This window comes from Amphiura filiformis, chromosome 14 (assembly GCF_039555335.1).
Source record: "Amphiura filiformis chromosome 14, Afil_fr2py, whole genome shotgun sequence".
Classification (NCBI taxonomy): Eukaryota; Metazoa; Echinodermata; class Ophiuroidea; order Amphilepidida; family Amphiuridae; genus Amphiura; species Amphiura filiformis.
In genome coordinates, this window is record NC_092641.1 from 9426807 (window position 1) to 9440323 (window position 13517).

Sequence of the window (13517 nt, forward strand, 5' to 3'; positions counted from 1 at the left end):
TGACTTTACATTAGCTATTTTTTTTTTTATTTTGAAAAATCTAAACATTTTGCTTGGACATCGGAATATCCTTTGGGCTGCTCCCCAAAGAATGTTCCTTGGTTACAAAGCAAAATGTTTAAATTTATGCAATACCCTAAAAACAAGTTATGTGCAATCATTTAACCTCTAATTTTAATGTTGATGTCATTTTCATTTATAAGGCATTGTAAAGTTCCCTTCAGACAGGCGATGTGTATGAGAAGTGATATGTTAACCTTACATGCTTATTCAGTGATCCCAGCCAGGTGACATCCCGCTATCTCTAAGGTCCGCTATCTCTAAGGTTCGCTATCTCTAAGGTCCGCTATCTCTAAGGTTCGCTATCTCTAAGGTCCGCTATCTCTAATTTCAAATAAGGTCCGCTATCTCTAATTTTAAATAAGGACCGCTATAGCGAACCTTATTTGAAATTAGAGATAGCGAACCTTATTTAAAATTAGAGATAGCGAACCTTATTTGAAATTAGTGATAGCGAACCTTAGAGATAGCGAACCTTAGAGATAGCGAACCTTATAGATAGCGGACCTTATTTAAAATTAGAGATAGCGAACCTTAGGGATACCGGGATTGTTAAAATTAGAGATAGCGGACCTTATTTTAAATTAGTGATAGCGAACATTAGAGATAGCGAACCTTCAATAAATTAGTGATAGCGGACCTTATTTAAAATTAGAGATAGCGAACCTTATTTAAAATTAGTGATATCGAACCTTAGAAATACCGAACCTTTTTCAAAATTAGTGATATCAAACCTTAGGTATAGCTTAACCTTTTCGTAATTAGTGATAACGAACCTTAGAGATAGCGAACCTTAGAGATAGCGGCGTAACCCCCAGCCAAAGATTAAATTTGTGTATAAATTTCCTAAAAGTGAAGGATAAGTCATTTAAATTGGCATCAGGTATTTTTGAAAATGAATAATTTGGCAAAAAACAGCAGGATTGAATTAGCCCCATCTATGACACTATAAAGCGAGGGCGAGTTAGCGCAGCGGTAGTTCCCTCGCTTTGCACCACTGAGGTCCCGGGTTCAAGCCCAGGCGCGCCCAAGGACTCATGTGCACTTGGTTTATCCCGATTCCATGCTCGCTCTCGCAGGTTTTCTCCGGGATCTCCGGTTTCCTCCTGTATCGCAAAAAATCGGTGATTAGTTGTTTGGTTATCAAAAACTTCCTTCACCCAATGGAATTTGGGGAGCTGCACAGATAATTGGTGGATGTTACAATCTAAATGCGGATATGTGTGCGCCGTTCGGCAGCAACCTAGTTGATGTGACCTGATTACAGCGCTTTGAGTCCTTTAAGATCTGGAGAAAGGCGCTTTATAAATCCAAAACATTTATTTATTTATTTTATTATCCTCACTCACCATTGTCTAAGCAAGTATGCAAGCAATCAGTCCAACACAAGATGACACCACACACCAAAAGCATGGAAGGACAAAATACATCAATACAATGTTTGGTGATATGAAATAAGGGGACCGAAAAACCCTGTTCTATTTTGCATTTTGGGAAAATTTTCCCGGAAATTTTTTGCTGTATGGAATTTAAAAGCAGCCATTTTTTGGCCAAAGTGAATTGATTTTGACTGAAATTTTTGAAAAAAATACAGACATTTTCAAAATATGTTTGCAAAAATGTTGCAGATTTTTTATAGAATAAAGGCAAAAATATGGGGTCAAAAACAATAAAATACATAAGAAAATAGGCATTACAAAACTTCAGTAACTTTAGAACCAAGTGTGCTACCTTTGGTATTTTCAGTATAATAGTAACTCAATTGTCAAAAATGCCTGCTTTGGTCCCCATGGACCAGATCATGTCACATAGAATACTGACTGACTGACACAACCCTACTTGGCAAGTTAGTCTGCCTGTAGAACAGGGTTTTCCCATCGCCAAAGCAAGCCAATGGTGATCTGCGATAGCTTCTAAATTTGTGAAATAAAGAAGAAAATTTTTCTTGTAGGGGAAAATGGAGTAACAAATTTACTGCTAAGCCTTGTGAAATAATGGCAAACAAACAAAACTGAGACATGGTTAAGGGCAGGGTTCCCGATAGGTCCAAAAGTGATGGGGACCAGTTGGACTCCATAATTCGCCAAATTCTAAATCTGACATGGTTATCAAATCAAGTTTTAATCTCAAATTATGGGGTCTGTGAACCCCATAATCTTCAAAATGCAAAAAAAAGATAGGTCCCTAACAATTTTACTGTGCAAAAAAGACCCCAAAACTCTCAACCATGGTTGAGGGGCCCGGGGGTCACTGGAATATAAAAGTGCTATCCATGCTTCCCTCAAAAAGAAAACCTAAATGGCATAACGGATGGTAGTAAATTTGGTGAATGGAATCTACTCCCTCTGTGTGTAAGATTTTAAGTCTTCCATATGGGATGGATTTCACTTGGAATTGGCTAATGATTTGATAAGCAATCATGATGTACATGTACAGTAGGCAGCATTTCTTGAGTGCCCTGAAATGAAAAATCTAAAGGAACAGCCATTAGTCTAAAGTGTTATTAGTCTGAAAAGGGTGTAAGGTTTGAAATTAGAATTAGGGTTATGGTAACGTTACCACTAGGGTTATCAGGGCCGTTCCTAGGGATTTTGCCGCCCTAGGCAAGTCTCTCCCTGCCGCCCCAGCAAAGCATACCAAAAAAGTTTTAAGGGGGTTACCCCCTTGAAAACTCATAAGTTTTGATCTATTTGTATACTGCCCCTTACCAATGTTGAAGCCTTATTAAGCAATATTTAAGCAATATCACAAGCAATAAACAAAATATGCTTTATTTTAGCAATACCACAAGCAGTGTTGAAGCATATTGCTTATATTTAATCAACTAGCTAGCAATATAAATATTTTAGGCAATATATTGTTAACTGAATCAATATCCATTTAGCAGTATAAAACTAAACAAACAATATAAACATTTCAAGCAATAGTAGTAAGCAATATAAAATTAGCAATATAAAATATTTAGCAATATGACCTCAGGGTCAAATGGTGCATTAGGCCAAAAAAAAAAAGTGTTTGTTTGCCCAGACATGGGGTTGAAAGGAGTGGGTCGGTAGGTCGATTTCCTTTTTTTTTTTTTTTTTTTTTTTGTCTTTAATAGATCTGTACACGTGTTGTAGCAAGTAGGGTAAGAGAAAATATACAACATTCTGCCTTACATTTTGTCAAACTTTAACTATAGGTTAATGAACGTGTAGGCCTATTACTTGTTGGGAGAGATATTAGACACAAATAATGCATGCGCGCTGATGTTGATGCTTGGTTCTCCATATTGATGTTGATTGATAGTAATAGTCCCAAACAGAAATGTTTGGTAGACTCATAACCGTGCGATCTTACCTTTCCGATGTTGATTAAGATACTTCTTGCATCGATCCCGAGATGCGGAAAAACCAATAGTCATTGTGTCCCACATAAATGAATAAATAACAAAAAAACCCGATCCCCGGTGGACTCACCCAAAAGGTGACGTCACACCATATGATCGCCCCTTATCCGACTTGGGATCCCCTACTCGGACCAAACTTGTAGGGGTGGCGGGGTCGGGATAATCAACATCGGAAAGGTAAGATCGCACGGTTATGAGTCTACCAAACATTTCTGTTTGGGACTAGACTCAGTACACCGGTCGATCTTACCGCTTCGATGTTGATTAAGATACTTCTTGCATCAACATCTGAAAGATCGATCTAGCAAGTAACCGGCGGATGGAGGTACAAGATTGGTCAGCATCTGATCAGGGATCGGGAGCGGGTAACGATGGTTTTCGCGAGGTCAGAAATTTTTTTTTTTTTCCCAACGGTCGGGAAAACAAAAAAGACCACGCGATCACAGACATAAACCTCCTTACTTAATAAGTTTGGTGGTTAAGAATAGCGACACTGGTTCTTACCATGCTGAGTATTCTGTATAGTCTGAAAACCTGGAACCCGTGACACCACCGTGATTATGATCGCCCGAACAATGTCCCGGTAAACCTCCCGCCCGTCTCTGATTACTAACGTAACGGAAGTATCGTAGAGAAGGGCGAAGGTGGCTTCCGGGACACCGCCTACTAGATCTCCTCAAGGGACAACCGAACGGTATACCCAAGATGATGAGATAGCTTTCGCGTGTCGAGTGGGTCGTGGGGCGCGAAACCTTCGCGATCCCCGGACTCCACCAACACCTGGACCAGCCATTGCGACAGCGGCTGGACCGAAAGGCTCTGTAAGGGTGATGAATGCGGTCGTGAGTCCCTCGCAAGGCTTGTGTTCGGAAGAAATAGTGCTGCAGCGCCTTATCGGACACCCCAGCCTGTCTTTGGCTTCAGCCGAACCTTGCCCAACCCCTGGGGATTGGAGAGGGACGAATGTCGGTATGCACCGCGCCCGTTCAGAGCCACGAGAACAGAGCGCCCGAAACAGTGTCGCCCAGTGTTTGTGAACACGGAAGCTAACCTCGAGACCGTGTGCAACTCAGCACCGCCGTCCCGAAGCCAACGCCAAACCGGAAAGCCATCTTGAGAGTTACGTATTTAAGCGTCGCTTTTGACGGAAGGTCAAAAGGGTGACCTTTAAAGTAATCTAAGGTAAGCTGACAATATTATTTATAAGGTTTCCTGCAGTAGAACGGACGCGCCGCATCTATTGTTTTTTATCCCCCAGGCCGCCGACACAATTAGTTGTTATCAGCTAATCTGTTTTATCACCGAAAAGTGTGAGACTGATCAATAAACACCATCAACTCAATACGAAGCCTACCGCGGTAAGCTTCCAGCACCGATCTATTTACATAGGCCTACCTAAAGTCACTGATTTGAAACTCTTATCTTAAAGCATGTTTATATTGTTAATTAACATATAACTGGTAGGGAAATGGCCTGGCGTGGTTGAAGCTTTTGGATTATAGCTTTTTCAAAGCCGATTGGGAGCCATTCTGGAAATAGGACTCATTTTAAAATCGCTGGAAAAAAAAAAAAAATGGTTTAACCATAGACCCTGGGTATAACCTAGAAAGGTTTTCGATTTCAACACACCAATAAATGAGCCTAATAGTAACATAATTATAACATTCCTCATGGTAATGTTACATGGGTTATAGAACTGTTTTTATACCGCGAAAACTTCAGATAACTATCCTGAAAACATCAGTCGCTAGTCGCATGCAATACACGGCATGACGGCAATCACCTTTTCCGCATTAAAATATCTGCACTATCGCCTCGTGTTTTCATACACCCCACTGCACGTGCGAATTGGCAATCTTTCCCAGTTTCGCGTTATTTCTAGAAAGGAGGGTGCAAGCATTCCCTGCATATTTTTTTCTACGATATCAGAATCAGAAGTTATGCTGAAAGGCATAGTCCATTATAATAAATCTTCCCAAGAGAGAAAAAATCTGATTTTTATATAATTTTTATATGAGCTTAAACTCCTAAAAATGTACTTATTAAAAATTTTAATAGTATATTTGAAAAACGCTTCAAGACAGAGTCGGGTTTCGCCCTTTACATGATAAATGAAAACATTGGGCGATCTAAAACATGCTTCAAAGTCTTACTTTTTAATCGAGTCGATCAATTTCATGTATATGATCAACCAAGCTTCATTAATAAAAATAAGTATAGTCCTGACGTTTGTGACAATGTACAGTATTTCAAATTCAAATTTTCCATTTCGTAGGTTGTCATGATCTGTTTGCCGATACACCTCCTGATTGAATCGCCGCCCCAATTAACATTGTTTGAGCATTCAATAGAATAATGAGATAATCTGTTAATTCTGTTTACCACTAAAGTGTGTGAATTGTTCTCGATTGACCGGGAACGGGACCGTGTTTACAACTCTATCCTAATTGCGAGATTAAATCAATTGCATGGGATTTGGCAGTTCACACATCGGATTTGGCAGCCGTGTTTACAACTCTATCCTAATTGCCAGATTAAATCAATTACATGGGATTTGGCAGTTCACACATCGGATTTGGCAGCCACAAGTCAATAATATATAATCTGCATTGCATTTGCCACTTCGATTTTCGTTTAGTGCCGGCCAGTTAGGGCCTACTAAAATAGGGCCTACTAGTGCCGCCCGTAGAAAGCAAAAAATCACTAGCTATCGATACCATCAACAATAGCTGGTTAATACTGTAACAGTAAACAGTTATATTCATCCATTATCACACATTCACACACACTCCCTAGATGTTTATAGTTATATTGACCCATGATTTAAACCAGCGTAAACAATGAACATTGTTTATTCAATGTGCACTAGTGCAGAAGTCCGTCAGACTGCGGTGTACCGCGACTGGTGCCACTACTATTAGTGACCATCGATTTTATCGGAAATCTCAAGAGGTGCTAATTGCTACTTACAGAAGTGTGAAAAAATGGGATGAGGTACGCCCCATTTGCGGGATCCCGCTAAAAACTGCAGTGCGACTGGGTAGGCTTTATAAATAATATTGTCAGCTTACCTAAGACTGTGTTGGGATCCCTTAGGAGGATCACTTTCCTTTTTGGTGGACACTCGTTGAACATACCGTCGAGGCGTAGACTAATAAGGTAACCATCGGCTATGATAGTCGAATTGCCCTCAAACCTCGGTGAATGGAGAGGACAGCTGACTTATAGCTGGCCCCAGTGGCCCGCTGAAGTCTTGCTTGGAACTTTTCTGTCAGAAACTCTGGAACTAGCAGCACAGAGGTTCTAGCGGAGAGCTATTTGTCTCATTGCACCAAGCGTAGTATGGAGCCAGACTCTGGCTATACGTGCACGGAGGGTAGACTTCCGCCTAGCCCCGGCGATGAGAAAAACAGCTTCTGATGAAAAGTATCCCTCCGCTGCGTGTTCCCTGGTAAGGGCCATGCAGCTAACTGCAGGTGCTCTAGTGATTGACTGGGTACCTCCGCTCCGGGCATCCGGAGTAGATCTGGTACCTCGGGGAGTGCCAGCGGCCCTGCCGCTAGCAGAATGACCATGCAGTCTTCCCACCCGATCTTGGCCACCACCCTCATGAGTAGTGAGATCGGAGGGACTGCATAAGCTGTCATCCCTCCCCAGTCTATGGACAGAGCGTCCACGGTGAATGCTTGGGGGTCCGCGACCCTTGAGCAGTACACCGGCAGTGGATGATTGCGCTGAGATGCGAACAGATCTTTCGAGGGGTGGTACATCCCCTTGAAGCTCGTCTGAGCGACCTGCGGAGGAAGGGACCATTCTGCTGGTCCCGACACCCTTCCTCGTGACAGATTGTGCGCGAGGATGCTGGTGACGCCCGCGATGTGTATCGCTCTCATCGTAATCTGCCTGAACTTGCACCACCCTATCAGGTGTCGTGCATGCAGGCTCAATCGTGGTGGCCCGGAGTCCCCTTGTCTGTTGGGGTAGGCTACCACGGTTGTGTTATCCGTCAGGACAACGGTATGTGATTCCACGATCACCTCCTCGTAAGCGAGGGAGGTTGATGTGAAACTCTGTCTCTATGGCCCCCCCAGGCCCGAGACGGAGTCTCCGTGGATGTGGACCCCCCAGCCCCGCTTTGACGCTATGGTCGCCACTACGTGACATACCGGGGTGCAGGAAACCTGACACCCTGGGTCAAATTGGGCTGATGGGTCAACCACCAGAGTTCCTCTCGCGATCTCCGACAACGGAACCGCGAGGGATATTGGGTGACGCCTGGGCCTGCAAGCAGGCTAGAAGGTGTAGTTGGGTAAGCCTAACGTAGAAACGGCAGTACAGTACGAGGTCTACCATACTGGCCATTAGGCCTACCACCTTCATCCATGCCACAGCAGGTTTTGCCCGAGACTCGCCAAGAGTCAGGCACACCGCACCATGTTCGCCACCCGCCGGGTGAGAGCACCGCCAACCCCTCCGTGAGGGTGATCTGAGCCCCTACAAATAGTGGTGTCTGCGTCGGGACCACGCTGGACTTTTTGAGCTGATCAAAAATCCAGGGTCCCGCACCCCACGGACTATCAACCCCATGAGACCCGTAGTCTTCAGTGGAGTGCGTCCGTATATGAGCCAAACGTCCAGGTAGCAACTGATGTTGACACCCCTGTGCTTCAGGTACGCTGCCACCGCTCTGACCAAGAGTGTAAACACCCTGGGAGAGATGGACGGCCGGATGGCCGGTATCAAAACTGGTAATTTTGATCCTGTACCTAGAAGCGCAGATGCCTCCGATCTTGAGAGGCGATTGGCATATGCAGATAGGCGTCCGAGAGATCTAGCGATGCTATTCCCATACCCCTGATGGGGCAGGCTAGCACCGAGGCGAGAGTCCCCATTCTGAACCTCTTGGGCCTGAAGAACTTGTTCAACAGCCTGCGGTTCCGGATGGGGCTCCCGTCGCCGGTCTTCCTTGGAGCCAATGGCTCCAAGATCACCCGTAGAACGGGGGGGGTAGACCGGGACAATCGCCCGCCGTGAGAAGCTGTGTGATCCCTGTCAGTAGTGCCCGACGCTGGGGGCCGTCTGACGGCACTACTGTGGACCTCTGAAATGCGCAGACGAATGTGGGGAGACTGGGTTGCCAGTCTGTAACCCCCACTCACCACTGACCATACCCAGGCGCCAAGAGAGATGGCTTCCCACCTCTGGGTGAAAGCCATAAGCGGTCGCCCACTGGGAGGTCCCCTGTGGAAAAACCGCTGAGCCCCCAGGAATGCTCTGCCTAGCTTCCCTTGGAAGAGCGCTTGCTCTTCTTCGGGTCTTGCCTGCTGTTCCTGTGCTACCCTTGCGCCTCCCAGAAATGGGTGCTACAGAGGTAGTGGGCTCGGTACTGTTGGTGGTGCACGGCCTGCTGAAGTCGGCGCTCCTACCCATGGTAAGGGCAGTTTCCGACCTCTTCAGAGTGCTCCCGTTGGTAGCTTCTTTGCACGGTCCTCCACCGTAGCGCAGAAGCATCCAAAGAGAAAAAGGACCCTGCCTTTCCATCGCTGAGCGATTGGAGTGGCAGGCCCCACCCCCGGGCGCTGAGTGGACACCCTATGGGCTAGGCCCATGGAGCTCTCGTTGAGGCTAGCTGTTAGCACCGCTAATAGGCTCACCTCATGGAAGAGCTCAGATGTTGTCTGAGCGTGATACGCTTGACGACATCTGGGTCCCTCTCGGATCCCCTCAGGTAGGTCCTGTGGTCCTCCCGCGCTACACGCAGAGGAAGCGTGCAAGCACGCGGCGTCATAGCTCTACTGAGCTCGACAGCCCTACGATATCTACCCGTGAGGTTTGCCGGGAATGAGAGTGCAGGCGTCCCCTGTGAGGAAGCAGCAGCTGAGCATCCTACTGAAAGGATCCCCTGGTCCTCCTCCATGGACTCCCCCTTAGGGGGTGTCCGGAGGAAGATCAGTGCTGTTGCTCCCCTCAAGGGCAGCGGGGAAGGAGATTGTAGTGATGTCACTACGGACTCAGCTTCCGACTCCTTTCCTCGCCCACAGTATCCGTATCATGCTCCGATGATGACGGTAACTGAGGACGGGCATCTGAAAGCGGGTAAGAAGGCATAACCACTGTGTGGCTCGCCGACTACCTGCCAGCAGAAGAGGGAGTACTCCCGCAAGACCCCGAGGTATCCGCCATGGCACCACTGGGTCCGCATGCTCTCGCAGCCGTCGATTAGCGCTTAGCAGCATCGGGCCTACCCTGATCAAGATCTGGGTTAGCCCCATGCCGGCTGGCCTGGTCAACAGCTGATGTTGGTACTGCGTGGCCATCGCTAGGCGACACTTGCCACGGTGCTAGGCCGTGGAAGAAACACCCTGCGGCGGGTACCACGGGGCATACCCAGCCGGCCGCTGACCCTGAAAGGATCCGCCACCAGGGTAACCCCATGGTACTGCAGTACCAGCACCGCCTCCCCCCCCTTGTTGCCACAGAGACTGTGGCGACTAAAGCGAATGCTGCGGTACCGGTGCGGTATCAGCGTGGGTACCCGTGAGGGTTCCCAACTGTGGACCGCTGTACCCTCGCCACACCGCGTTCCCTGTTTGGGGATCAAGCTGTGTGCTGGCGTGGTACCGGCGCGGTACTAGCATGGGTACCCGTGAGGGTTCCCGGCTGTGTACCGCTGTATGCGTGGTTCCAACATAGGTGCCCGTGAGGGCTCCCGGCTGTGTACCACTGTACCCATGCAGATGCCTCACTGCGTTCCCCGCAAGGATCAAGCCGCGTGTATGGGTACCCCGCTATACCGGCTGTCCCTTGGCTAGAGGGAGCTTGCCTAGTACCACGGGTAGCTGAGCGTGCATACCCCCCGATCAATCACCTCGCCACCTGAATAGGCAGCGTCAATCAATGGAGCTATGCTCTGTTGATTTGACAGTGATCGATCAAGAGAGGGTAATTGACCCATTGACGATAATGGATCACCCACGCTCCGCTGGCTCTCGAGGACATAAGTGGGTTGTTGATCAGCTAGGCTGTTCAAGCTACTTACTCTACCCTCTAGAGCTTCGCCCAAGGTCGCTGTGTGTGGCGGACTACTCACGGCAGCTATGGGCGGGTGCATAGCGGCTACCACTGAAATCAAGCCGTAGCTCGTCTTTGTAGCTGCCACCGAATGCACCTGGGTCGCTGTCCCGTGAGAGACTGCGAGCCCAACCCCTGAATAATCGCCAGCCAGTCCCTGTGGACAGCCAGCAGCTATTCTAGGGCCCAGGGTATCACTCGGCGGTCCCGCCATGGAACGCTGCCGTGTGACAACCCCAGTTGGTTCTGCTAAGACTACACCCACAGCGTTAGCCGCGGTATCGTCTCGGCTGAACCCATGCATGCTAGGGTTCAACCCAGGCAAGCCCGGGTACCCTTGCATGCTGCCCGTCGCTGGCTACTACTGTGGCTGTTTGAGCCCGTAGATATGCCTGCAACAGACGGGTGTCCTCCTGCTAAAAACCCGTGAGGATTTTCGCTAGAGGACTGGTATCCTCCTGCTACAAAACCCGCTAGGGTTTTCGCTGGTGGTTACCGCTCTGCTGCCTGCTACTTTGCTCCGACGTATAGTCAGTGCTTTCGCTGGCTGCTGAGCCTTTTGTCGCGCTGGCACGCCGCCCACCGAGCTCCACCCTCTTCCCCTACCGGAGGCTCCTCCGACAGCTCCGCCATGACCCATAGGGGCTGTCACAGCAGAATCTACCGTATCGACTTGTCTCCTCCTGCTGCAAAACCCGCTAGGGGTCTCGCTGGGGGGTCCCGCCCTGCTGCCTGCTACTTTGCTCCGGCGTATAGTCAGTGCTTTCGCTGGCTGCTGAGCCTTTGGACGCTTAGCAGTCCCGAAGGAACCGCCTGCTTGTCCGGGGACCGGAGCCCCTTAAGCAGACCTGCCATGACCCATAGGGGCTGTCACAGCAGAATCCACCGTGTCGACCTTACCAGTGCCCTTGGTAGATTTCTTCTTCGTCTTATGGCGATGACGGAGCCTATCCCAATCGTCAAGCTGGAACTCGGAGAGTCCTAAGCAAAAGAAAGACATCTAGAAGATCGTGAGCACTCCCTGTGGGTGAAGCAGAGCGGGTGTGGGTCCCACTCCGTCACCAGGGAAGGGCAAGCCCGACAGGGCCGAGGCGAAGCGAGGAGAAAAGGGAGGGGGGCACCACCCCCCCAACACGCGACTCAAGCCCAGTAAGCAAACCTGAGCACGGAGGCTGGTCGCTAACGTTAGTGGTAAAGCAAGGACTGGCTAACTTTATTACTAAAATGTCAGACGGGTCCCTACCAATCCCCACCGTATGAATATCTGATTAACTCGTCTTATCGGACGGTAATGAAGACATAACGATAGAGTAATCACCCTAACATAGCAACAATAACCTACCGTACATGAAATACAATGTGTATGTACAAACATCTATTGTAACTTACAGGCTGCAATGGTTGTTTTACGTGGGAAACAAAATGAATGGCGCCAACGAGCGGCCATTTTGAATTGCTCGTGTGTCCCGTGATACAAACGGAGGCACGATATGTAGCTAAGTTTTGGATCGTTTTTTGTCACTTTTTCGCTAGAAAATGCCGTCAAAACTATCCTCAGCCGAACAATACCGGTTTGGTTTTACCTAAGGTGTGAAACTACAACCGTATATCTCGCTTTGGTCGAGAAATTGATACACAGTGCTATGAACAATCGATAGGCACGTCTGTGTCAGTCGGAGACCAAGGAGGATAAGGGACGATCATATGGTGTGACGTCACCTTTTGGGTGAGTCCACCGGGGGATCGGGGGTTTCTTGTTATTTATTCATTTATGTGGGACAAAATGACTATTGGTTTTTCCGCATCTCGGGATCGATGCAAGAAGTATCTTAATCGACATCGGAAACGGTAAGATCGACCGGTGTACTGAGTCAATATTGTTGGCATAGTTGGGGAGGGCTAAATGGGAAAAATGAAAGCTGTGATTGCCAGGAATATTAACTTTCGAGTGTCATTTGGCATTTTTATCGGGAAAAAACATCCTTTTCTTTATTTTTATATCATTGTAAAAAAAAAAAAAAAATGATGTTTTATGATTTTTTGGGTCGGTCGTGTCTGGGCAAACAAACACTTTTTTTTTTTTGGCCTTATGGGAATATATTTCCAACTGTCATTTTGAATTGTGAGGACTGCAGAGATGACGAGTGAAAAACTTAGCATTCATATCATGTTGGAGTACAGTTGGACTCATGAAAATATTCATGTGCCCTATACTGCGACTTCCTCTTGGTGCTTGTGTCCTACTGCACTGTTCATGATAGGCCCGGGGGGTACTTAACATAAATGACCATACTGGTATGTTCCCTGGAAAGACCTCCTTTTGGATTTCGCAGCTCGGAAAGACCCCCTATATTTGACCAAAATAGACCTCTGAAAGACCATTAATTTTGATAATTTCCACTCTAAAAGACCCCAAAATTGCTCATTCCTTATATTTTTTGGATTTTTTAGGAGATTTTCAACCAAAAAGCCAAGAAAGACCCTTGATTCTGACTGTTCACAGCTTCAAAAGTCCCCATCATTTTACTTGTTCACAGCCTGGTTCGCAGCTCCAAAAGACCCCTTTTCCTGGTACGCCGTCAGCTCCCAAAGACCCATCACCTCACAAGGGATGACAGGATCCCGCTGTCCTGTGCTAAAATAATGTGTTCAAATACAAACGTGGTCAAAAGGTTAATTTGAACACAACCGCTGTCAAAACTGTGTAGTGTCTCCGTTCCCCAGATTCTAGGGAAAAGTCTTGACACTTTTTAACACTTTAAGTCATAATGTACGATCTTTTTTCAGAATTTACCTTTATTTTTTTCAAAACCGATTTTTTGGCATATTTGTAATACTTACACATGTTATAACTTAAATCTATGAGCAAACTGTCAAATTCGTCCTATTTGTAGTAAAACAGGACGATTCTGTTGATCCGACATAAAGTCATAATTTTTTAGATTATGACTTTATGTCGCCACGATCATAAACCGTAGTCTCGTACAAAACTAGCTTG

The 13517-nt window shown here is 47.0% G+C and overlaps 1 protein-coding gene across 1 annotated transcript in view; it reads right to left on the minus strand.

Annotated features, from left to right (window-relative positions):
- Positions 1-13517, minus strand: part of LOC140169663 (phytanoyl-CoA dioxygenase domain-containing protein 1 homolog) — a 50969-nt gene that overhangs the window by 17123 nt on the left and 20329 nt on the right. The window lies entirely within an intron of this gene.